The 25,399-nt window shown below is 41.4% G+C and overlaps 1 protein-coding gene across 3 annotated transcripts in view; it reads left to right on the top strand.

Annotated features, from left to right (window-relative positions):
• Positions 1–25,399, top strand: part of AKAP13 (A-kinase anchoring protein 13) — a 203,070-nt gene that overhangs the window by 10,971 nt on the left and 166,700 nt on the right. For all 3 annotated transcript variants that reach the window (XM_015639124.3, XM_015639123.3, XM_033516895.1), the window contains exon 2: positions 9,434–9,488. The gene's annotated coding sequence lies outside the window, so the exon portion shown is untranslated. The remainder of the gene's footprint in view (positions 1–9,433; positions 9,489–25,399) is intronic.

Here is a 25,399-nt window from a genome sequence, read left to right as displayed (position 1 = left end):
TGCCCTTGGTACATCAGCTGCCTGTCTTTTCCATGGATGTTTGCTTTCCTTTAGTAATCCTTTAGGAAGAAATTTGAAATTGCCAGTTTTTTCAAAAATGAAGTGTTCTCCATAGAATTTGTGATTAGCTTTTATTAGCAGGTATTACTGTTCTGTGTTGATTTTCCAAGTAATCTTCATTAGTTGGAACTTCTTTATTTCTTTCAAAAAGTAAGACAGAACTTAAGGACTTTTTCTTTCATATCTCTTCTGCCTGCCATGAAATAAAACTTATTTGCACGTTGCTGAATTATGGTTGGGAGGCCTGTCTAGTTCTGCAGCAGGATCTATAAATAGCATTAGTGTCTGGTTTACTTTGGGAAGGAAGGTGTCCTGTTGTGGCAGTGGCAGGTAGAGAGCCTTGCACTCACTCCCAGTAAAGTCACCTTGTCTGGGCAGTGTTCACCAGTGCAAAACCTGGAGAAACATGATACAGTGCCTCTGCTGAGATACAGAACCCCTTTGAAAGCTCCAGAAAGTACTGACATTTATAGAAATGGGTAATACTGGTCTTTTTATTTTCTCTGTCCCTCTGCTGTTGGCTCAGAGAGGACTTGGAGGATCATAACATGGTTTGAAAACTGTTTTCCGCATCACCCTTCCCATCACTTGCTGCAGGGAGCATCTTGGGATGTGCAGAACACATTGTTGCATGTTCTCCATGCCTAACGTTCCAGTGTGTTTGGGTGGATGGGGCAGCCCTTGGAGAAGCTGTTCTGGTTGCCAAACTGGATCTGGAAGCTCATTATCAAATGTGTTTGGTCTCAGGAGTGAGGTTTGGATGAATGCCTCTGAAATGCACACTTCCACTGAGGATATTTTCAGGTTTGGTCTTTGGAGCATTTGGTTTGTGGCATAGTTACTGAAAGGGAAACTGTCCTCTCTGCTAGATCAAAAATCAGTTTATTTTGGAAAATGGAAAGAAAATGTCTGGGTGGTTCAGGGGTGGCACAGATAAAATAGTCTCTGATACCCCAGAAACAATCGTGTGCAAAAGGGCAATGGCTGGTAATTATCTCAAAGTGGATGAGGCTTGGGATACTTGTGTCCTGTTTCATTGGCAAAATGAAACCAGGTACAGTTTCACAATTGGAATAAAAAAAGCTTAATTTTCGCCCTTTTAATGAAGACAATGATAAAATGCTCCTTGGCCGCGTGGTATTTTCCTCTCCTAAACTGCTTGTGGCATGGTTATTGCTGGATGTTGTGAAATGTAAATAACGCCAAGGTAGTGAACTCGGCATTCCCTGCTCCTTGGCAGCGTTGGTGAATGGAAACATCTGTCCAGGGCCTCTCTGGTTGCCTTCCCTCACACAGCTCCTGCTTCCAGCACAGTGCAGGGCCCAAAGTCCTGCAAACCTCTCCTCAACTTCTCCATGTCTGCACCACACAGAATGGAGGAAAGTCCAGAGGGTAAAGGGAGTGAGGAGTTTTTTTCTCATAGTGGATATTTTAACTCAAGTCACTCAGATTTCTGGTGTCTGATGCCAGCCTGGGACATGGGAGAGACCCAAGCTCGTGCTCTTGGCACAGCCCAGCTCCTCTGGTGTGTGCATCTCTTGCATTTCACTCTCAAATCACTCACTTGGCAAATGTTCCCTGTCTCTGCCATTCACATTGTAAAGATAGGCTGTGGCAGGGTGTAAGCTTCACTAGGAAGGATGTGTTGGTTTGCAGGCATGGGGCTGGCTGATAGGGGTTGAACTATTTTTTTACCTCTTAAAGAGGAGTGGGAGGCAAGGAGACAACACAGAACTGCAGCAGCAAGTGTGGAAGGAGGGTGGGAAAGCACCCTGGTAATTCACTTGGAGTTTCCTCTGAGCTTGGGTGGGAGGTCTTAGTAGGTTTTTACTTTGTGGGCATAAAAAAAATGCAAACAAAACCCAAAAACCTAAATAATCATGCAGATAATTCAGGAAATAGGTAGTGAATGTTTTGTGATTGGGAGAGATAGTAACTGGGGCTTCAGAGCTTTAGGCTGGCTACAGGATGTAAATACTGCTTGTGTAGGTATGGGTGGGTGTTGTGTACCAGGTTCATTGACAGTTGGGACTCAAACTTACTTTGTAAATTTCAGAAAGTGCTTTGAAGTTGTTTTCATTTCAGCTAGAGAAATTGTTATTAGTTTTGTACACTTAGTGGAACTTGAAATTGAGATTCTGTCTTTACAAGGTGTTTTCATGGTGTTTTGTTTTTTTTAATGTATTTTGATTTTTTTAATCACAAATTAGAAAAAAATGGATGGGAGAAGAAAAGGGATGCTCTTGTTCCTTTTTAAATGTAGGAATACAAACTATTTTTCTCTACTCTTTCACCCCTTGTGTGAGTGGTGAAAAAGAAGTGTCAGTTTTTAAATAGATCAAACATCTTTCTAGCACACAACATTGGTTTGAAGTGAGGCTGCATGGCTGGGTTTTGATGACTTAGGGATGTATTAGGTGAATTATATAGCCATCTGTGATGCATTTATGAAAACTTACTTTTTTCAGTGTTTTTTTCCTTTGCTGTCAATGTGTAAAAAATTATTTCTTTAAGAGAAACCTTAACTGTGCTAGGCAGGGACTAATTCTGCATGCAGTATATCCCGTTCTGAAAAAAGTGGGTTATTCTTAACATAAATTACATACTCAGAATTAAGTAAGATTAAAATTACAGTGAAGACAGGCTAATAAGGGTTTTACTCTGCTGAGGAATTTGACTTAAAGCTTGTGTTGGGGCCTGAAGTTGAATTTGAGCTGCCAATTCAGCTGAAGTGTAAAATGCCTCCCAGTCTCAACTGGAGTAAGCTAATGCAGGCTTTGAACTGAATTACATTTTTTTCCTCTCCTTTTCACTGGACATATTTATAAGGAATTATTCTGATGATTTTGTTTTCCCCTCTGACTAGTTCCAAAAGCTAACACAAAGCATCATTGCATAATGGAGGGATGGACAGCAGAATGCTTCTCTGGTCTCCAGTGTTGCTTCAGGATTTCCAGCTCTGTAAATAATTGCTCAAGGCAAAATTATATTAATATTATTTGATGAACAGGAAGTCTACAAATAGCCATGGTATTTTGCCATAATTGCATTTGCAGTGGTGCAGGTGTTGAGCCTTACCCTAGCCAGGAAAACCAGTGCTTCAGATGGATAGATTTGTAAGAACATATGGGTGAGGAGATGGGATGTAGGTTTGAAGGAAGGTACATCAGCAGGTTTGAGTTTAAAGGTTTGAAAACCAATAAAGTTTCAGGGGTTGTACAATGGCTTGGCTTTGTAACAGCAAAACAAAACCATACAAACCCCCATTTCTTCAGAAATGCCAAGATACTCTTAGATTTTTATTTGTTTTTAATGGATTAAGATTGTCTTAGATTGATGTGCTGGTTCTGCTCAGGGCTCAGTGGTATTTGTTACTGTGGTAGTTTTGGCTCATGCTTCTGATACCCAAATCTTTCCTTAGCTCATGTGATGCAAAAATCCTTTTCTTGCTTGTGTTGGTGACCAGAGCAGCTCTAAGTGTGAATCTGGAGCAGCTGGATAGGTGACACCCCATGTCTCCTCCAGACAGTGAGTGTTCAAGCACTTCATTAATACTTGAGCTGTCTCAATGAGATGGCTGAAGGAAATTAAATACTGTCATTAAAATAATGCTGCCAGAAATGCCTGAAACCAGCTATATTGGGAGACTGACTCATCCTGCCCTTGCTCTGGGAGCATGGCTGGATGCAGTAGGAGGGTATCCTGCTTTTTTTTCCACAACTTCATGACCTTGTATCACCAGCCCATGAGTTAATTTGGGAGCATACTGATGAAGGAGAGGAGATGATATGCAAATGGGAATGTTTCTGTGGGTGATGCTCATAGCTGAAATGGTCTTGGAGTAGTTATTTTGAGAGGAAATCTTGGCTCATGTTCATTGAGCTGAGCTACCAAGAGCAGCCTGCGAGGTGGAAGAAAAAAGGGATGGGGAGAAAGGAAGCAGGTGGTGAGAGGGTGTGTGTACCAGAGAGAAGTGAAGCAGCACTCATGTTATCTCTTCCAAGCCTCTGTTTTTCCTCCCTCTAGAGATGGCCATTATTTCAAGTGGGTCTGAAGGTTTGGGAAAGAGGTTTGGTGTGTGTGTTAGCAGCAAGTATTGAGAAAATTGCTATGTTGCATGTGAACTTAGTGTGGAAGTTTGTAACTGAGATGTGTGGTGATATTTTCACTTGAGTTTGGCTGTGAAGCTTTGCAGGACATAGCTAAATACTTGTTGCTGGCCCAAATGGACTGGTATAAAAGTAAATAAATACTTGTAAAAGATTGTCTCTGTTTCGCTTAGTACTGTTCCTGAGTGTTTCAGCTTTGGCTGTTCTTGAAGAAATTGCTCTTTCTTACCTAAAAGGCAGCACTTAAGTTATTTAGACAGAAGTGGTGCTGCCTCTCCAGACAGGAATATTTGTATAAATGTTTAAAGTGTCCAGTTAATCTGGCAGGATTGTGACCAAGGCATGATATCGTGCCTGTGTGCTAATTATGAATGGTTTGTGCTGTGAGACAGTGTGATGGCTTCAGTGCTGCCTTTTTGTTATAAATACAGCATCTTCTGGGCTGTTGTTTAAAGACTCCTTTGGAAGTCTGATTTAATAGTGGAGCTGAGTGAATAATTCAAAACCTTTTTATCAAGTTCTTGTTTAAATTCTTAAATGAGCTCACCATAACCTTTTTATGTATGCCTCCTGCATGTGTCATACAAATATTAGAATAATTGAGTTTTACTAGTGCAAATGTTTCTGTGAAGCAAATTTTTAGAGCTTGATGTATGACTGTTTATGGAAAGGGGAATGTTAAAATCTCACACACCAGTTCCTATGCCAGAAACTTGTGCTGGCTCACTTAGGAAAAGGGTGGGGGTGAGACCCTCAGCTTTATTGGAGCAATCCTAACTGAGCTGGTTTGTCAGATTGGCTTGTTTGCAGTTTAAAAACTGAACACATGTATTTAAAGGAATTTCAGCTATCTCTCTCTTACATTCTACATACAGTAGCAGTACTTAGTTTAAAATACTTGCTTTTTCCAGATAAGTACTACTTTGACTCTTCTTCCTTTTCTCCGCCCTTTACACGAGATGAACCAGCACATTCAAAATGCATCTGCTTAACATCACTGAGTAGCCTCACAAAGGGATGCAGATGAGAGAAAATCCATAGTTACCTTCCAGGTTTCATCATTCCTTGGCTTGAAGTCCAGTCCAGGCTGGAGCAGAGCCTTGCAGATAGGTAATTTGAGTGGATTTAGCGTGCCTACTCACATGTACTAATGTTTGCAGACTTGCTGGTGAAAGCTCATTAGTGTTAAGTCACTTCTGAGTACTGATGGTGTTTAAAAGGCAAATTAAAGCCTTGCAGAAGGCTTCTGCAGTCTGCAGAATTGGCATCCATTTGTCTTCTGCTTCTCAAGAAAAATGGAAGACTTAACAATCTAAAGCCAGCTCAAGAAGCAGGAGTCGGGGATTAGGCAGGGAGCTGGGAGATGCTGTTTTCTCAGTTGAGAATTGTTGCTTAATTTGTTACAAGAATTTAGTCAAGACTGTTTATTCTGTTTGCAGACAAGCCTTCTCCTGTGCATGCTCTGGCAGTCCTCTAACCTTCCTGGCACCGCTAAGCCTGCACTTGGAGATGAGATGGAAAATCCTTCCTCTTTCAGTGTGTCATGAATTTGCAAAGCCTGATTTGCATGTGCAGGGTTTGCTCTCTGAATGTTGGATTTCTTTGCTGATTTTCCTCTCTGAACTCTGCTGCAGCCAGCTTTAACAGCATAAATGTTGTTACCACAGAGCTGCCTGGGAACGTGCTGAGCTCCAGCCAGCGGTAGTGCCACATGCCCCTCACAATGTGTGCAGAAATCTGGAATTGCAGCCTTGTGTGACAATGGGACTACTATTGAGATCTTCCATTGCCTTCAGTTACAGCTATTCCAAGTGGAACTACTGCCAGTACAGATGCTAGAAACTGGATGTCTGTATATCCATTCCCAGGCTTAAGAGAAACATAGGGAGGTCTTTAGAAGTAGGAACGTGTAGGTTTTGGGATTATAAAAACCCAAACTGACCTCCAAACCCTGGCATCATCACAAGAGCCACTTTTGACTTTGCAGAAGGAGGGCACTGAAATGTAAAGCCCAAGTAAACCTGTTCTTTTTTTGGCTTTCCTGAAATTGTCGTATGTGTAGAGTCATCTTTTCACTGAACAAAATGAGTTGTATCCAACGCTGTACCACTGGACCTGGGCCTCTGGTTGTGGTATTCTTGTAGCCTGTCAGCTTGGGTGGGAAGTGTTCAGACTTGGTCTGACTCCCTTGCATGGGCTGTAACATTGCTGCAGTTGGGTCTTTATTAAAGAAGAGACCAAGGAAAATCTCCTTCATGCCTCTTCCATTCCTTGAGATGCAGTATCGTCTCTAACTTGCCACTGTGAGTTCCTTGGACCTGAAAAGTGGCAAATTTTGGGTGGACTTTTGCTTGTTTTTAATTAAATATTGGTGTAACAAGAGTTGTATTGTGACATGAAAGACCCAACAGTCTTACCAAACATGCAGAACAAGCAGGCTGTGTCTTGTCATCCCATTACGACATTCCCACTGTTGGAAACACCCTTTGTGCTTTGATAAATTTGTTCTTTTTCATAGTGTGAAACTGTAAATTAACATGTAAAATTGCTTTTGTGCATTGGAGATTTTTAACAGTTTATTGTCCCTTCAGATTTGTGTTGCAAAGTGTCTGTGAAGATAGGGGAGCAGTATTACCTTATTTATTATGGGGGGAATCTGAGACTTGGCAGCTTTTTCTCAGGTACCCATTAAATGTGAGCATTTGCAGAGTTTGCTGTAGCTTATGATTGAAGTTGGTGATTACAACAGGCAAGATCCCACTGCAGCAAAAAGTAGGGAGAGGGGTGCCAGCTGAGCTTTGCCTGAAGTGATGTCTGAAGAGATGCAGGCTGGAGTGGGAATAGAAAGAGGCTGTTGTCTCCTCTTTCCCTGATTCTTTGATCACTGAGAAGAAATTATGTGACCGCTGAGCAAACTGATCTGTACAGTTCATGCTTAAGTTGTGTCTAGGATGTCTAAAATAACCTGAAGGAGGAGATGAACCAAAATAAGTCCTGGATTTTGTTGTAGCTGAATGCTTTTTGATTGCATATGAATATTCTGCAAGGCAAGAGTTAATTTGTCAGCCTTGTCACCATTTACATAAGTACCATTGGTAGTTCACCCTCCCTGTGGTGACCTGTGAACCATCTTTTTGGGTCATGCTGTTCTAGATTTGGTTATTCCCTCTTACTGCCCAACAGAGATTTACACTCAATCCTTGTCTAATTCAAACTGGTGCCTTTAAATTTTCCCACCACATAATAGTGTATTAAATAAATATATATATATATATAATTTTTGCTTCTATTTATCTCATTAGTGTTGTCAGAGGGGAAAGCAGTTAAAGACTGGATGTGTGTTTGGACTGGATGGATTAATTATGAGGTACAGCTGAGTTATTTTCTTTCTTTTAAAGCTGCTTGTAATTTTCTGCTGTGGATATTTTGATTCTTGTTTATTTTGCTCCTTCGTTTGGAGAAGAATAGTCTGGAAGAGGGGAAGGAAGAGGCAGGCCCTGTAACCATCATTGTTAGCCCTAACTTCTGGTAGAGTTTGCTGCTTTGACTTGACCTCTTTAAACTCAAGAAATGTGTTTTTGTTTGCATTTCCATCTTGTTGCATTTAAAAACTATTCTAACTATACCAGATTGTTTGAACATTAATGGGGGAATGTTTTTCAGGGACTCAATAGAGTTTCCAGGCAGTTTTTCATCTGCCAAGTACTGTACTGGGCTCTCACTGGTGAGGTTTTGCTTGGTTTGCTCTAAGAATCTGCAAAGTGATTGTTCGAAATTGCTGACACATGTTAAGTATTGTGGAAATCACCATCCTACCCCATTGAAGTCTGAGAGTGTTCATGTTGACAATAAGAACAAGATCTGACCCTAAAAATGATATGTGAACAGTCTCAATCTGGAGACCATTTCTAGTGTTCTCTCTCTGACTCTGGCTAGTTTATCCTTCAGTCTTAGATATTCTCTTTTTTACAAAATTATTTACTCAATCTCCTAAAAAATACCACATTCTGACTGGTTCGTGTATTTTTGAATTATTTAACCACGTGTGCACATTTGATGATGCAAAGTTCAGAGTAAAATCTCAATTCTGTAGTTGAGTATCAGGAGAGTTAATGCTACTTCTTACAGTAATGGTATGCTTATTTAATAAGAAATCCATCATCTTCTACCTCCCTTTCCCAATCCTCTAGTTTTCAGCTTTGGAGCAGCTGTAATCAGCCTCTACAACTTCCCTTCTTCCTCTCATGAATAAATCCAACTACCTTATCTTCTCTATCGGAAAAGTCTTCCCTGGCTTTAGCAGCCTCTGGAGGAGGGTATAAAAGGGGCTTTCACTGGCTAACAGGAAGCGAAATGAATGGAGCAACTTTTGATAATGCCCCGTCTGTCTGAGCGGGGGATCAGCCCGACTAAATTGCAGCAGATTAGTGAATGATAGTGCTTCAGCTGGGGCCAGAATTAAAAGTTTTTAATCTTGGAACAAGCAATGATTTCTTCCTCCTAAACAGTGGTCAACTCCCTCTTTGATTTGGAGGCTTGCAGTCATCCATATTCAGTTAGTTTGGGTGTGTGGTTTCTTTTTATTTATTTTTTTTTTTCAGGCTGCATTCATGAGGCTCAACAAGCTTTTTGGTTTTTTGGTAGCAGTGATTTTGGTGAAACCTGTCATGCCATCTTTGCCAGTAACTTGTACTTTGCTTTGGATTTTTATGCCTATAATGAAGTATTGTATTTCTCATCTTTCTTTATATTGGTGTGTGTTGTTCTGCCTCAGTCTTTTGTGGTTAGCTTTGGGTATTTTTTTTTAAAAGCAGTATTTTTGTTTCAGGCCACCTTCAGCCTTACTCTGTGTGTGAACATGTGTGACTCCTTGATTTTCACCCCACAACTTGGTCCAAAGTTTTTGATAATCCAGCTCAGTGGGAGGGACAGATGACTGAAAATCTAAATGGGGCAGTTTAGCTAATTGCCTTAGGCCTGACTCGTCTGCTGGATAACACCAGTTTTATTGCAGCCTAACATGATTGACATTTGGGGAATTGCACTGGTATAATGCTGGCAGCAGCAGTGAGAAATCTGCCCTATTGTTTCTGATACATTCCCTGTCTGAGGAGAACCCTTTTGTTACAAGTAACTATCAGAAAGGCAACTAATGGAGTGAATTTACATTTTCTTTAGATCACTGACTTTTCCAATTACCAAGGAAAAAATATGAGTAATATCCTATGTACTGAAACTTTGCTGTGTTCTATGTTTTTTTTCAGGCTTTTTCTCTTGGATTTTATTACTGGAAAACTCTCTAATGACAACTTTGCTTAGGTAAGTGAAGCAAGATTTTTTCCTGTGGATTTTTTTAGAATCACTTCCCCTATCTTAACTTCTTTTGCATGTTGGGTTGTAATGTGGAGCTGCCAGCCAGCTGTGCTGCTTGTGCTGTGGTTAAAGGCTAGAAAGATGTTGTAAACAAAAGTAGGGCTAATGCCTCTAGTATGACATAAGGACCTCATTTACTCATATAATCAAATGAAGTGGACGTGGTGCAGAATAATGAGATGCAGGTTATATCTGCATTTTACTGCATAATCTCCTCAATTTATCAATTTTTTTTCAAGAGATGATCTGCATTTTTTTTTCCCCACTGGAAAGTAAACTTGTTGTTATCACTTAATGTCATTTTATTATGAAATGAAACCTTCATGCTTCCAGGGTTTTAGATAGAGTTGCTTTTCCTCCATCCCTTTCTCTTCCCTCTTTCCCTCAGGCGTGAGCTTCTGATGTGGAGAAATCATAAAAAGCTTGAGAGTTTTATATTTTTTTTAGCCCAAAACATGAGATAACATGAGCATATTTAACACCCCCCTCTTTGATCTTCTGAACCCCATCTACACCTCTAAAATGCAGATTGCACATAACTGATGATTGACGGGATTTCTGGGTGTTGATTGAAAGCACCTGGTCTTGTCTATTTCTGAATATCTTTGTGACATTCTGAGCACAAATCCAGTGCTGTGGTGCCATGGATGATGGGTGGAAGAACTGAATGTGCTGCTGTACCAAAATGTACTGTTTTCCTTTGTGGTGGAGAAAAGACTTGACTGACCTCTGATGCAAGACAAGAAGTTAATCCCTACATATACAGCTAATTTGATGTATTAGTTGGGGTTGCTTGTTGATCTGGATGAGGCCAAAATCAACTGCAGTGTTCATGTGGGAATATGATATCCTAACATCTACCCTGACAAAAGTGCTGCTACTCCTCAGAAAGCGTCTGGGAAAGGCTTTTCTTTTTTGTCCTGTCTCTGCTTTCTGCAGTTCCCACCCTCTATTCCTTTCGATCTCCTTCCAGTGAATGGTCAGCATAGCAGCTTCTCTCCTTGAGATGAGATACCTTGGTGAAATAAAATTGTCTTAAACCAGAAGTCTTCTCCAATCTGCTTTTTCCCTGGTATTTGTCCCTCTTTAGAGAGGACTTTAGGGGAGTGGAGACAGACAACTGCAGAGAGGTTTTGAGTTCCCTTTTAGGGAGCCTATCAGAGTTTATCTATGTGTCATTCCTTTGTCAGGGTGCTGAACTCAGGGTTTGTGTGGCATGGCATTTGTCTTTTGCTGAAAACACACAGGAGCTGGCTCATGGACTCCAAACTGGGAGTGAGCCAACAAAGGTGGAAAAGTCCTTAGCAGGACCCTCTGAGAGCACTGCATTGCTCCCGAGACACGCCATTGCAGTGTGCTTGTGGTTCCCCCATGTCTCCCTCTACTGCTTGAGCAGTGACTAATATGCAGCCTGAGGCTCTATTTATTGATGCCACTGCCTGTCCAGAGGATGGAAAGGACTCTGCAAATGAGGGGAGTATTTAGGCATCAGTTCTAACTTTGTATATTAGACATATCTATGAATATATGCAGACCAAGCTAATAAATTACCAGGGAATGGTAGTTAAGAGGAAAGGACATAATTAATTCTGTCACGTACTCTGTTTTAAAGTTGAGTCCAGAGCAGTAATGTATTAGGCTGGGAAGGTAAACACTGTCATTATTCACCAACAAAACATGTACAAGGCTGACATTGTTTTCCTCCTTTTGATATAATAATTTTTTTGCGGTGGTTGGAGTATCTTCAGTGCTCTTTGTTTGGTGTGGTAGGAGCCTGATGAAGCCCTTCCCTTTCCAAAGGGTCAGTGCTCCTTTATTTGAATTGAGTTTTGTATTAATGCTGCTTTGCTGACACAGAACATGTGCTGTTCCAGAAGGCTCTTAGTGTTTGCTGTGGTTGGGGTGCTTGGCTGGAATTCCTGCAATATAGTTTGGAGGGAGGTATTTCTGTTTCATCAGGTGATCCCTTTTCAACTCCCCACACTGCAGTGTTAACCCAGGTCAACTGTACATGTCACATAAAAAAGAATCCTTTTTGTGCAGATGCTGTTAAGAAGCCAGCATGATCTTACCTTGTATATAGATATTTTTTAAATTTTTTTTTCTCTCCCAACTCCACCAGCATGCAGAGAGAAGGTTTGACTTCAGCAAATGCAACTTTACGTGGTCCTTCAAGGTTAACATGTTTGGGTCTATTTTAGTGGGGAGAGGGATTTGGGGGAGGCTTTGCATCTTAAGGCATCTAAAGTTGATGTGAAAATGATGATAAAAGGAATAGTTGTCATGGTAAAAAGTTACCTAAAGCAAGGTAGTTAATTTACAGCATATATGATAAATAATAATAACAAGAAAAGCTAAAGTGTCTGTAGTTTGAAGTTCCTTTCCTTTGCTGTTGCTCATAGCAGAGCCTCTCTCCTTTCCTTTGTACCTCTCACTTTAGCAAATTTCTTGATGTATATAGTTACACACACAGAAAGACAAGCAAAAACTTAATATATATGTATTTCTATCTTGACTTTTCTCCACACAACCCACCCTGGATATCAGATCACTTGAGTTCACGTAAGTGAGGATGCATGTATCCAAAGTGGGTTGGTGTTGTTCAACCCCTCCTTGCCTCTTCCTGATGAGTTTTCTTACAAGTTTTGCAGCTCTGGCTCTTCCAGCAGAAATCTTGGGCAAAAAACACTCATGGAAACACCAGTGGAATAGCTAAATATAAGTGGTGGAAGGATGCCTGCTTCTCTTAGCAGTATTTTCTTTGGAAGATGAGCATCTCCTCAGCATGTCCTTGGCTTTCTGTGTCTCTCTAGGAAGCTGTAGCACTGCATACTCCTTCTTCCACTGTTCCCAGCTCAGTTTAAAAGTTCTTGATCCAAAATATTTCTGTGGTCCTTCAAGGTCTGCTCTGTCAGATTGCAAAACTCCCAGGAATTTGGAAGGGGAATCCTCTCTTTGGATGAATTGAAAAGAAGTTATGTGTTGTCAACTTGCATAAGGTCTTTCTTCAAAGAATGAAGTTTATTTTAGGGTGAGGGAGCTCTTAAAAAATTACTAGCCCGTGGTGGGTGGCATGAGCAGCATTGGCTGGAGGGGCAATTGTTCTGTGGTTCATGTGCTGTTTATTTTGCAGCCAGCGATGTTTTTATATTGCTGAGGCAGATGGAGGGATTCCCAGCTCCACAAGCATGACCCTGGGGGAGATTAGCTGGTTTTAGGTTTCACCACTTGGATGATGAGGTTACCCTGAGACAGAGATGCATCCCTGGGTATGGAAATGGTCTTGGCCCAGATCTTGTCTGGAGATGTAAAGCCTGAGAAAGTACCAAGAGGTCAGCTTCAGCTTTTTAAGGAATGTGATGTATGGTCATTCTATGGCATGTGTGCACTGCTGTTTTTTTTTATCTAAAAAAGGATAAAAACATTATTGCAGGCTTATGTGTTTTTATTTAAACAATCTAATTTGAGCTACAATTAGCTCTAAAGTAGAACCTACTTTACAGCTACATAAATATTTATATCTCTGATACTGAAGAACTAATGATAAAGAATCTCAAGAAGTTTTTTCATAGCTACAAAGCAAGGAACATTTCTCCCATTCTCTTAGCACCTTTGTTACACTTCACCTGCTTCTCTCCTACTGAGCTAAGCAACATGCTCAATCTGCACACACTGGGACTTGATTTTTTTGCATCTGTAGCAGTCTTAAGTAATTACTGTGCAGTTCTAATACTTGTTACAGAAGTGAGCTCCTCTGCTCGTGTCAGTCAATGGCATCTAGAAAACTGAAACTCTGAAACAAGCTAAAATGAAGAGAATCTTGTTTCCTTTTTGCTCACATGGGCTCTTACTCACTTCCCCATCTGCTTTGACTTTGAAGACTGCTGAGGTTCTTCCTCTGTCTGACCCACTTGGCATAAGCTAGAGAGGAGTGTCTTTCTTCAGTAGCCAAGTTTATAGGGCTTCAGCTTGTTCGTAAATAATCCTTAAAGTTTTGAGTGCTGCCTTTTTCCTTCTTTCCCCTTCAAAATGGACTTGCTGTTGTTTGTGTACAAACTGGAGGAATATTTTTTTCAGTCTATAGACAGAGGAGAAAATTTGTGCAGTCACTCTACATGAGAGGTTGTAAAATGTGCTGGGGAGATTTTACTAAGGGTCTGTGATTTTAAGTATTTGTCCCATCCACTTTCAATTTGTGATCTGAGCACAGAAGAGCATCAGCTGTAGAGGAGGGCTTTGCTCTGCTGGTTGTTGTACAAGCACAGCTCCAGAGTACAAAATACAGGACCTGGATATGCAGGGGCATCTTTATAGGGATGTCTAAATATTTATTGTACTTCAGAGAAGGACAAGGTGTTGCTCTGCCTTTGCTTTCACACTTAAGTACCTGCACCACTAATTGGTTTGCATGTGTGAATGGTTATTTTAAGGTAGCATTAAAACTCACTTTCAGGTTTAGTGAGACTCTGCAGACCAGCTTCTACTGATTGGAACTCTGGCCTCTTGATAGCAGGAGATAGCAACCCTCTGTGGAAAAATAGGCTTTCCTAAGAAAGAAAGTCCTGCTTTGAACACGTGGGATTCTAAGTATTTCCTATGAGATGTATTACTAGTATAAACAAACTGTTTTGTTTAGTGTAAGCTCTTCATCCTGATAGGATTGGAGATATCTTATAAAACAATCACTGTAAATTTAAAACTAATATTTGGCATTATTTAAATAAACATAAATCAAGATAGCATACAAACAACACAAGTTCCCAGACCAGGGACCTGAAAGACAGACCAACTTGGATATAGTCTGTGTACTTTTTATCCATTTCTCTATTAAATTTAAAACATTATGCACCTAATTAATTTTTAAACTTATATCAGTGATAAAATGGATAACTATTGCAATAGACACAGATTTTAGTGCTACAATTACAGAATAGATATAAAAGCATGCAGGGTGAGAAGATGTTTGTGCAGTCTTTTGGTGCAGCATCTTTGCCACCCTGATTGGTTTGATACAGAGGACTCCAAATTGAAGCCTTTAAGCTGGAAAGGGTAAATTACTGTTTAATGTGTTGTAAAAGGTCTTGTAGACTGTGGGAGTAGACAAGTTACTTCAAAAACATAATGCTGGAAAGAAATTTCCGTGCCAGGCTGTTAAATTTCATTGCTGTGTTAATTAGATAGGAAGAAGCCCCTTATTTTTCCAAGTTTTCCAACTCGGTTGAAGCTCTATCACATTAGATGTGACAACTAAATGATCAACTACTTGTCTGGATGCCAGGAGCCTTGTACTTCCAAATTAATTGTGTTTTTATGAGCCAGTGTTAACTTTTTGAAAAATAAAGCTTAGGCCTTGGAAAAAACAGATGCTGATGAATATGGGAAGGAATGGGGAAAAGAATATAGTTCTTGGTAATGAGGTGACCTCTAGTGCTCTAATTTAATTTACCAAGTAGCTATTATTTTTTTGTATATAGAATGTAAAATTTTGCCTTTGAAGAACTTCGTTTTAGAGGGTGGAGGAGTTCACAATCCTTTCAAGGCCTGAGTTCAGCTGGTAATCCAAGAGGGAATTCAGTATCTTCATATATGGAGGGTGTATGAGCTTTTTGAGTTCGTCAGGCTTTTTAAAAATGTCCAGATTTGCAGATGCATGAGGGACTGGGGGGAAGCCCTTGCCTCTAAGTGGTGGTAAAATTTAAAACTCTTATGGGTATGGCTCTGATCAACATTCATTTCAATGTTCCCATAAAAAGCTTATGACTTGGCAGGATTTCAAGGACTGAAGAGAAAAAAGCTCTGTATACAACATGTTTTATTAATGTTGAAGGAGTAATATTTGCTGTATTTCAGAGTCTGCCACTGCACAGAATAAGTTCTTTTTGGCTCTTATACACTTCGGCTTTTCCCTTGAATAAAACAAGGTGTGACTTCACATCTGCTTTTTCCTAGTAGCCTTGTATTAATCAAGAGTGTACATATTTCCAAGTTTTGGCTAGGTTTCATGCTTTTTCTTTCTTAATTCTCCCGTGTTGTAGAGTAAATTCATGATTCTTGACCCTCAACTGATACTGTGAAAGTGTATTTGCATAAACCTTGATGTTAAGCATCACATCCCACTTACTTGTGATGACTTTTTGCCCCCTTTTAAGCTGTGTGTAAAGGTGAATTTGAAATTAGGCAGCTGAGAAAGAAGTCGTCTGTTGAAACTTGGCAAATGTGGTTGAACTAATAAAAGCAAATTTAAAAAAAATATACTTTTAAGGGAAATCAGTACTGTAAAACATGAGCTTTAAGATGAAATTGCTGAAGATAATTTGTGCAGCCAAAGTGCAAGAGGAGGTAGATAACACGAGTCAAGCACAAAATCACAATTTACAGCCACATACCGGTGTTACTTTGGTAAGATTACCTCTGCGTGGGGCTTGGCTGGCGATCAAGGAATGGCTTAGGGAGCTGGAGTGGGATCGGATCGCTGGCAGTGTGCGAGGCATCGGGCACGCTCTGAAACAAGAGTCTGGCTTCAAATCCTCCTGAAACAGGAGTCTGGATTCAAATCCTCAACACCAGCCTCTTTCAGAGAGCTCTGTGCTGCCTGGCTGTGGGACACAGCCCGGGCTCTGCGAGGCAGGAGGAGTTGGGGTATGTGACTGCTTAAAAGTAGCTTTTATTCCCTAAGTTACTGTGTGGGTTTTGGCTGGAGTAGAGTTAGTTTTTTGTATAGTAGCTAATATAGGGCTGTGTTTTTGATTTGCTCTGGAAACTGTTGATAACTCAGGGATGTTTTGGGTACTGCTGAGCAGAGTTTACACACAGCCAAGGCCTTTGCTGCTTCTCACCCATCCCACCTGTGAGCAGGACTGGGGTACAAGGAGATGGAAGGGGACCCAGCCAGGACAGCTGACTTTAGATGGTCCAAGGGACATTCCAGACCATACGGAGGCATGGTCAGTGTGTAGAGCAGGAGGGAGATGTTCAGAGAGATGGTGTTTGTCTTCCCACATCATCATCATCATCATGTGATGGAGCCCTGCTTTCCTGGAGGTGACTGAACACCTGCCTGCCCTTGGGAACTGGGGAGTGAATTCCTTGTATTGCTTTGATTGTGTGCAGCTTGTGCTTTACCTGTGAACCTGTTCTTAAATTCAGTGCATGTGTTGTCTCACTTTTACCCTTCTAATTCTCCCCCATCTCATTGGTGCAGGGTGAGTGAGTGGCTGTGTGGGTCTGAGTTGCTGCCTGGAGTTAAACCATGATAGCTATCATACTGTTAAAAATTGACACAGCTATATCTCAGTCTTATGCTTCTAATTTGTGAGTACTGTTGCTTAATTAACAATTATGAAGCACTTGGAGCACTTTAAAAGCGCTGTAGGATTGTAAAATATTGCATTTGCGTGTGCACGCTCTTAAACGTGGAGATTTTCCACGTTTCCACACTCCTGCTGTGTGAGCGCTTGGCTGAGTCGCACGGACTCTTCCTGACCCAGTTCTCTCCTTGTTTGCTCACTCCTCCCATTCAACCCAAGCCTTTTACTTGTCCATCTTCCAGTCACAGATTTGTGAGTCTGTCCCTTGAGAGGCAAGCAGTTCTGCTCTGCAAGTGTTCAAAGTCAGGGTGGAGGGGGCTTGGGGCAACCAGATCTAGTGACAGATGTTCCTGCCCATGGCTGGGAAGTTGAACTAGGTGGTCTTTAAAGGTTCCTTCCAATGCAAGCCATTCTATGATCTCTTCCATAGAAGCCCCTTTGAAGGTTAATATCACCCCATGGGCTGTTCCAGGAATTCTCTTCCCCACACCCATGAGGCAGGACTGTGGTTCCTTGCTGCAAACAAAATCTTCCTCCGTTTCCTTCCTTGTCTCTCTCCCAGGCCCTACGCAGAGGTCTGCCAGGTGCTCTTTAGGGAAACCACCTGGATTTGCTTCCCAGAGAGGAGTTGGGTGAGCCTTAGCTGCTGTTCTCCCCGCAGTGGTCCTGGGGATCCCTGGAGCTGAAGAAGAGTTCAAGGGTAGCAGCTGGACTTGGACTGGGCTTGCACAGTGAGAAGGTGCTTTTCCAGGAGAGCTGGGGGAAGGTTCATTTGGAGCTGTTGTGGCCAGGGGCAGTGCTCCTTCTGCAGAATTGTGCTGTAATGGCAGCTCCTGTCTTTGTGAGGCACTTCTATCTGACCTGTAAGCATTTTGAAACTTTTCTTTGATATTCACCAGTACTAGAGCTGAAACCCACCCATGTAAGCATGATTTGATTAGTTATTTGAAGAAACTCCCACTTCTCAGATCAGAGCAGGCTGGATTTTCCAAGAGGCTTAGTATGTTATTGGCTGATGAAAACAGAGCACTGGAGTGTCTTGCAGGAGATGCAGAAATACCAACTGCTTCACCAAGAGATGAAATCTCTTTGTAACCAAACCAAAGCTCCCTGGGACTTGCTGGTGCTACCTGCAGTGCTGGCACCAGCACTAATGGCCGGCATCCTCTGAAAAAGGGAAAGCTCATGTAACTTAGTCTGCTGAGCCAAGGCTTTAATTCAAGCGTGGATAAAGCAAGGAATTTGATCAGGCTTCTACCGCTGGTCACACTTCAAGCTAAGTGAAAAGGAGTAGAGCTGAGTTGTGGGACACAGGGTTTTTCTTGTGAAATCTGAAGTGTTTGGCAGATCCCTGAGTAGTCCCCATTGCCATGTACTCAGGTTCAGCTCCTTGCCATTACCTCTGTGCAATGAGCTTGTGGCATGGATGGTATGGGAGAATTTAGTTTTTCTTTTTGTCTTGTCCTGTCAGCCATCTCTTAATCTTGGATATTTATGGCTTGAAATAAAGTGTATGTTGAGTTGCACTTAATCCTAAATTAGGTTTATACTCAATCTAGCAAAGAATGAAATATTTGGTTATGCTGGAACCCTTCTTGGGGGAGGTAGGGGCTTCTGTGGGTTTTCTTAAAATAAAAATCAGGGGAAGGGAAGGAAGAATAGATGGTTAAGTGGTTTCAGTCACTATTAATGTTTGCCTACTGCAGCAATAACTTGTATTTCACATCTTTTCCCAGGGATGGGAGAGGAAGAAAGGGAATGAGGAAGTTGGTTGTACAATTTTAGTTAGACTTGCTTAGCACGTGTTCAACTGATGTATGTGTTACAAAGCTAAGAATTGCTTTTATTTATGCTCAGTTGTGCCCAACATTCCTGAGGGTTCTGGAATTGCAGTCTATTGAAAGATCTGGACTTGAATTGCTGTCGTCTTTGTGGTGTTTGCTGTGCAGCAGGACCTGGAAAGTTGGTATTTTTTGAAAATACGAAGTATTCCTCGGACCTGGCATTGCTGTGAGGTGTCATGAACGTTGCCAGCAAAAAAACCTCCATGCTTTTTGCACTTGTTGCTTTGCTTCTTTCCATCTTCTTTCCAGGCAGTCATTACCACCTTCTCTCTTTCTTTCTTACTTCATTTTTTCCAGAGTTTTGTTTAGCAAGGAATGACATTCTGCAAACAAATCAAACCTGGGGTAATCTAAAAACTTGAGAGCTGAGCCTGCCATGGTGTAGTTTTAGATGGGGGGATGATCTCAAGGAGGAGGAGGTCATCACACAGTGTCCTGTGCTGTGAGCTGTGTGTCTGCCATTCACCTTGGCTGGCTGCAGCTGAGCTTGGCTGTTGTGCCTGTTTAAGAAGTTAATCTTTCTGAAAGGCTGAAAGCTGCTTGGCGTAGTGTGGTTGCCTCAGCTACAGGAACGTAAACCAGTAATGCTGGGGAAAACAGAGGGATAAACATTTGCTGCTCTTTATTTGCGTGAGGAATTACAAGATACATTGGATACATTTAGTGACTTGGAACAATTTTTATTTGAGTGCTGGCTCTGTGAGACCGCTGCACATTTGCATAATGAAACTAAGTACTCAAGCCTTGCAATGCAATAAGGAAAACCTGTTAAGATTGTAGTCCCTTTACATCAGCTGACCTTGGGCTGGCTAACAAACTAATTTGGCTTAATCCTTGTTTTTTAATTAAACATCAGATACTTAAAAGCATAAGTGACTGGCAATTAATCAAAGCATCTAGGAAGCCTGACCATTGGTCTCTATACTGCATAGGTTGAAAAGCTTGTGTGTAAATTAATATTTTAAATTAAATATATAAAGGTGAAAGAAAAAGGGATGAACACAAGAACCGTAGAGCTCACTTATTGGTGTTCCTGTGAATTTATTGCATTTGTAGTTTTTCAAACCTTATATTCAGACTGCACCATGGAATAGTTGAAGTGTCACTCACGTGGGGGCTCTGGAGTGACATTTATCAATGTGGCCTCCTAAGACAAAATTGATTTATGATGTAACCTGTTCCCCCTCCAGTGAAATCACAAGGGTGTGGGCTCTGCATCTGCTGCTGCTTGCTGTCTCTCCCATCTTCTTCCCAAGCCCTGGCAAAAGAGATGAACAAGATGTTTGTCATCTCAAGGTTGGAGAGTGTGTTGGGAGGTCTCTGGTGTCATTTGGTGACTTTTCTGTTTTTTAATGTACAGGGTTGGAGCCATTTGAGCAACTTGCAAGATCAGGTCCTATAGAGTAGATAAGGAAGATGTGTGCAAATGTGACCCTTGTGCGCATTGTCCCTTTTTTTGTGTGATAGTGATGCCACATGAGAAGTCCTCTATAGGTCTACATCCTATATAGATGTAGGTTTTTTAGGTACTAATAGTGATGCAGGATGATATTTACAGATTTTATGGGTAATACTGGAGAAGTTGGTGTCCTTTCCTGACTGCTGTCAGCCTTTATGCTTCTGTGCTGCTGTGACTTTCTAAGATGTGTGGTCTAAAAACATACAGCAAATAAACTTGTCCAGGCAAGAATATGACCTTGATACACAATGATTACCTACAGCCCTAGGCTGGAAAGAATTATTACTGTTGGAGATCGTGGTAAGGAGTCATCTTCCAGGTCGGTCTCTAAATATAGTCCTTTAAAGGTTTTAGCAATGCTTTTGGACTATAATTTTTTTAATTGCAGGGGACATAAATCTTGTTGTTACAAGGGAATGCAAAAAACCTACCCAAACTTCTTTCAATTCACAGTACATTCCTCATTTTACAAAAGAAAAAAGTGCCTGACAGATGCTGAAGAGTGTACCTTTTGAAGCTGTGTGGAGATGAATATTCAACCTATGAGCCAGGAGCAAGATGCAGCAGGGATTATGTGAGAGCTTTGTGTGGGAGGAATTTACTTCCCATGGTTTACATAGTGTAAAAAGAGAAGACCCCTCTTTCCTTGATGGGAGTAGCCCCACTAAAGTCAGAGCTCCTATTCACATGGAGGAAGATTTGCAGATTGAAGTCTAATTTAGATGTATTTATTTGTGTAAGGCTGGCTTGGCAATACAGATAATAGACAATTTATTAGGTCTGTTAAACTTTCAGATTTCCATCCAGTTTAAGAAGAATTTATTGGAATTTACTACTCTGAAAAATGAGCCTGTCATTTCCTGAGGAGTAGTAGAGAACACTGGCGAAGATTATAATGTCTTTCAAGACACAGCAGTGTTTTTGAGTGGTGTTTGTAGGCTGCCTGGCACAGATTGCCTGAGAGGGCAGTGTTAGGTACTGTGGTGTTATAATATCTAACCAACCTAAGCACAGCTGGTTGAACATTGGTGGAGTTCCTGACTTTGTCCATGACCTGGAATGCACAGGAGTAGCAAAGCCCTGTAATGCAGTACAGGAGGGTGGTAGAGTTGGAATTAATTTGCTGGGAGTTGCTTTTCCATGGGGGAATGGGGAGTTTCTGCTCCCAAAAGAGACCTCATATTGGACCTATGAGACCCTAAGATGCAACATCAGCCTTCATACCTTTCTCTAGCAGTACTTTCAGGAGAGTGATGAGTTGGAGAGGGGAATCTCTTCATGTAAAGCCAAAGTGAGTGGCCCTTACTGGAGACCAGACAGAGTTGGGTCCTCAGCTGAGCAAAAATTACAAAACAAACTTAATGACACCTATGCCTTTTTGAGGTACATTCCTTAAGCTCTTGTGGTTGTGTCTGTGTTGAGTTATACTTTTGCTGTGTTTGAGCAAACTCTTTGAATTCTTTTCATGAGTTGAGCACCTTGCTCAGTCCTACAGCACGTGACTGAACACCAGCAACCTGGAAGCTCATCATTTCCATTTCAGCTGTGATGCGTTTGGTGACCTTTGTTTGAGAAACTTTTCCTCTTGCTGCTCATGTTCCACTCTTTGTCCTCTGAAGGTGCTGGATGATTCTTAGTGGGTTTTTTCCTCCTGTCACTCCAGTTCAGAAATGGCTGGAAAATTCTCCGTAAAAATCACTTAAGGATTTTTTGTCTGCCATAGGGAACTTTCCTTCCAGTCCTCGCCTCTGCCTTGCATTATCTTGTAACAACAACGTTTCCCTAGGAGCACAGTGTACCTGAGAGGCAAGACATGAGCTTCTTTTGCTGGTTAATCATTGTGGGTGCTGATGTGTAGTAAATTTGTGAGGCCAACAGCAATGATGAAAGCTGTTTTTTAACAAGAGTGATGCTGGGTGTGAGAGCTAGGGTGCTGATGGGACCCAGTTTAAATGGCAAGAAACACAAGCTGATGGCTCATCAACCTTTTTTGGAGGTTTGGAGGAGTATGAGACATAAAGGATAATTTTTCTAGGGTGGTTATATATTAATGCAGCATCTGGACAGAGGAAAACCAGCATTTTTGGTAGGTGCATGGGAAGCACTGTTCAGTTTTGCCTCTGTGCACCTTTAGTGTTCATTCCTGTCATGTTCCATCCACCCAATACAAAAACTCTTCAGAGGATGGAAACTTCAGTAGACTTGTGCTGTTTATCCCAACTAAAGGGTTGTTCTTGGTGCCTTGTTTTCCCCTTCCATTGCTTTCCTCCAGCTTGCTTTTGTTGAGCTGGCTCAGAGCTGGGCTGCTGCTTTCAGGCAGAAGACATGAAGTAGTGTGGGAACAGCTTCTTGCTGACAGAATCCATGAGCTGGTGATAAAGAGAAGTCCTGAGACATTCTTCTGCAGTCCACAGTCCAGATTGCTCTCACGCTCCCTTCTGCCTTGTGTTTATGATACCCACTCCAAGCAGTCTGGGAAAGGGGGTGCTTTTGGATTGCTTTCATTTGAAAAAAGGAAAAAGGTTGAAACATTTGATCTGGCATGCGAGGTGCCAGTAATGAACATGGTAGAGTATCATATTGGTAATCAGAGCAATTTGACACATTTTAGACAAACTGTTGCATTCCAAGTTTAGTTTGCAGTGCAACAGGCCGATGAGGGATTTTTTACTGTGGAAGAGCTTAGCCTTATGTGTTGGGAATGAGGCTGAACTTCTTGGGAGAAATTCTACAAAAAGAACCAAGAGCACCAAAACCTCCTCCATTACTCTAGACTTGTAGAAAAGAATAGCTCAGAGGCACATCTGCTGTGTTGTGTGGCTCAGACACTCTGTGGTCAGTGGCAATCTTTCCATTCTGTTTCTATGTCAAGTGGCCTGGAGCAGTGGGAGCCCAGCTTACCTGACTAAAGGGATTTCAAAATTATTTCTGTTTTTGTCATTTACATGCATCAGTACTATGCAGTAGAGACACATGCTTGCAATAAAAAGAAAACTGAATCTGCATTCTTCTCTTTTGCTTTTTTGTGGGCCTTTTAGTTCATGACTCACAGGCTCTTGTAGAGGCTTCTGAGCCAAAAATGCAGCTGCATTTTTCTGTCACATGCTGCCCTGCCAGATCCAGTAATAGCAACTATTGGGCAAGAGAGAAGAGAATAATACAACCTGCCTTACTGCAAGTGTTTGTGGAACCACACTCGTGGGAAGCTGAAGATGATTTTCATTGTGGGAAAACCTTTTCATGAACTTCCTCCATCTCCTCATCCCTATGCATATGGTGCTTGTTAACACCCTGGATGCTTGTGGAAATAGCACTGCTAATAAAGGACATCTCCATGGTTTGTGATGGAAGACCTGTGACTGAACTGTGAGATATTCCTGGAAGAATAAGACCCAGTAGTAGGGGAGAGGGTTTGAATTACAGCTGGAAAGTGTTGAGAAATCCTTTTGGCAATTATATTCAACTGAGAAAGGCCAAACAGAGACCTGATGGATCCTTGAAGTGGACTTTATTCCCTGTGGTATGCTTCCCAAGGAGGTCACCACCTTATTTTGCACATCTTCAGTCTCCAAATTGGTGCTCTTGTCTTTCATCTAAAGGTTTAGTTTCACACTATGCCATGAGAAAGATTTGTCCTGTTGAAAGGACGAGGTAAAGAAGAAATGGAGAAATATTGTGAATCCCTTTAAAATACAGTGGTGGCTTGGTAGTGTGGCCCTTCTTTAAAACCCTCTGTAGCTACTCATCATTTGCATCTGATCAGAAGACAGTCTGTAGGCTTTGAGCCATCAGCATTTTTTCCCAATGAAGCAGTTGTGTCCCATGTTGGATCCTTCCCATAGAGTATGGAAAAGATGCTTGTAGTCTTTCCCAAATTTATAACAGCACTTGATATTTAGCCAATTTTTTGTCTTTTATGTAACATATATGCTTTCTTAATGCACAAATTTTGAAGTACTTTTCTCTACAAGTTTATGAAAGTTCTTTAATCCATTACTGAAGTTCTGCAGACACGACTATGACTGTAAACTGTACGTGCTCGTGGTGAAGAAAAATGGCCATTTTGGAGGCCTTTATTTTAAAGATTGTATTTTGTCCTACTTTAGAAGGACATTGGTTTGCCAGAGTTTCAGCATAGCTTCTTTTCCCCTCTGCAGCTTGTGATCTTTCTTCTTGGGAATATAAATATCATTCACATTTTACTGTTTTTTCTGCATGATAGTGGAATATGAGGTTTGTCCTGCTGCTGCAACCCCTTGTGTTGGAGATGTTGGCCAGGGAATGTCCCCCCCACAACAAGGAAGGGGCACATCTGGACCTCCAGCCAAGCAGTGCTGCAGCAGTTATTTCCAGCAGGGCTCCTGAAGTGAGAAACCAGATGTGCTTGTATGGGATGTTGGGTGATAAACAAGACACAGCTAGGAGGGAATGCCACCTATGTTTAGAGCACGCTGTTTTCTGTGTCCTGTTGCTCTTGGCATTGTGAGGGAGGAAGGGTCTGGGAAAAGAGCAGTAGCTGAACAAAACAAGGTGAATCAAGGGCAGAGCAAGAAGCTTAACTTGCAATTTCCTTGTCTTTGTTGGTTTAAATCTGACCCTCCACATTGTTTAATGTTTTGTATTTCATTTCCTCAGTTGCTTAAGGAATGGTTGAGGCTGGCAGAGATGCTTCAAAACCATGGTCAGGTGGGGTATGCAACATTTGAATAAAGAATTTGGTTTTTACTTCCAGTGGAGACTCATGTTTTAGTTTAAAATAGGTCAGAGAAATTATTTGCTTGTTCCAGTGGTGCAGAGAAACCTTTTAGTCCTGGTTGGCTCATAATTTCATTCTGTACCCTTGAGGATGAAAAAAGAAAGTCCAACCTCAAGTGTTCTTGCACAGCAGGAACTAAATCAGTGCGTTAGTGGTCAGAGTCTTGCTTGCAGCAGAACTGGATTTGAGCTTTTGCTGCATCTCCATGTTGAGCTTTTGTTTCCAACCATAGCACTTCACTGTTTTCCTCTCCTGGTGCTCTGGCAGTTGAGAGATGGAATTTGTAAAGGAAAACAGCTGTAGTTAAAGCTGTGGAAAAGCTACTGAAGGCAAATCCCTTGGGGTTATTTGGCTTGGTTTCCAACTTTGGATTTCTCCTGTAAGTGTTTAGAAATGGGCCTAATCCTGAAGTCACGGGCTTGAGAGGAATGTGAAGGTGAAATTCTTCAGCCTTTAACAGAAGCAATAGGACTTGAATGATCCTAATGTTT

Source organism: Parus major, chromosome 10 (assembly GCF_001522545.3).
Source record: "Parus major isolate Abel chromosome 10, Parus_major1.1, whole genome shotgun sequence".
In the NCBI taxonomy this organism is placed as follows: Eukaryota; Metazoa; Chordata; class Aves; order Passeriformes; family Paridae; genus Parus; species Parus major.
Note: the sequence above shows the minus strand (reverse complement) of the source record. Positions and strands in the feature narration are given on the sequence as shown.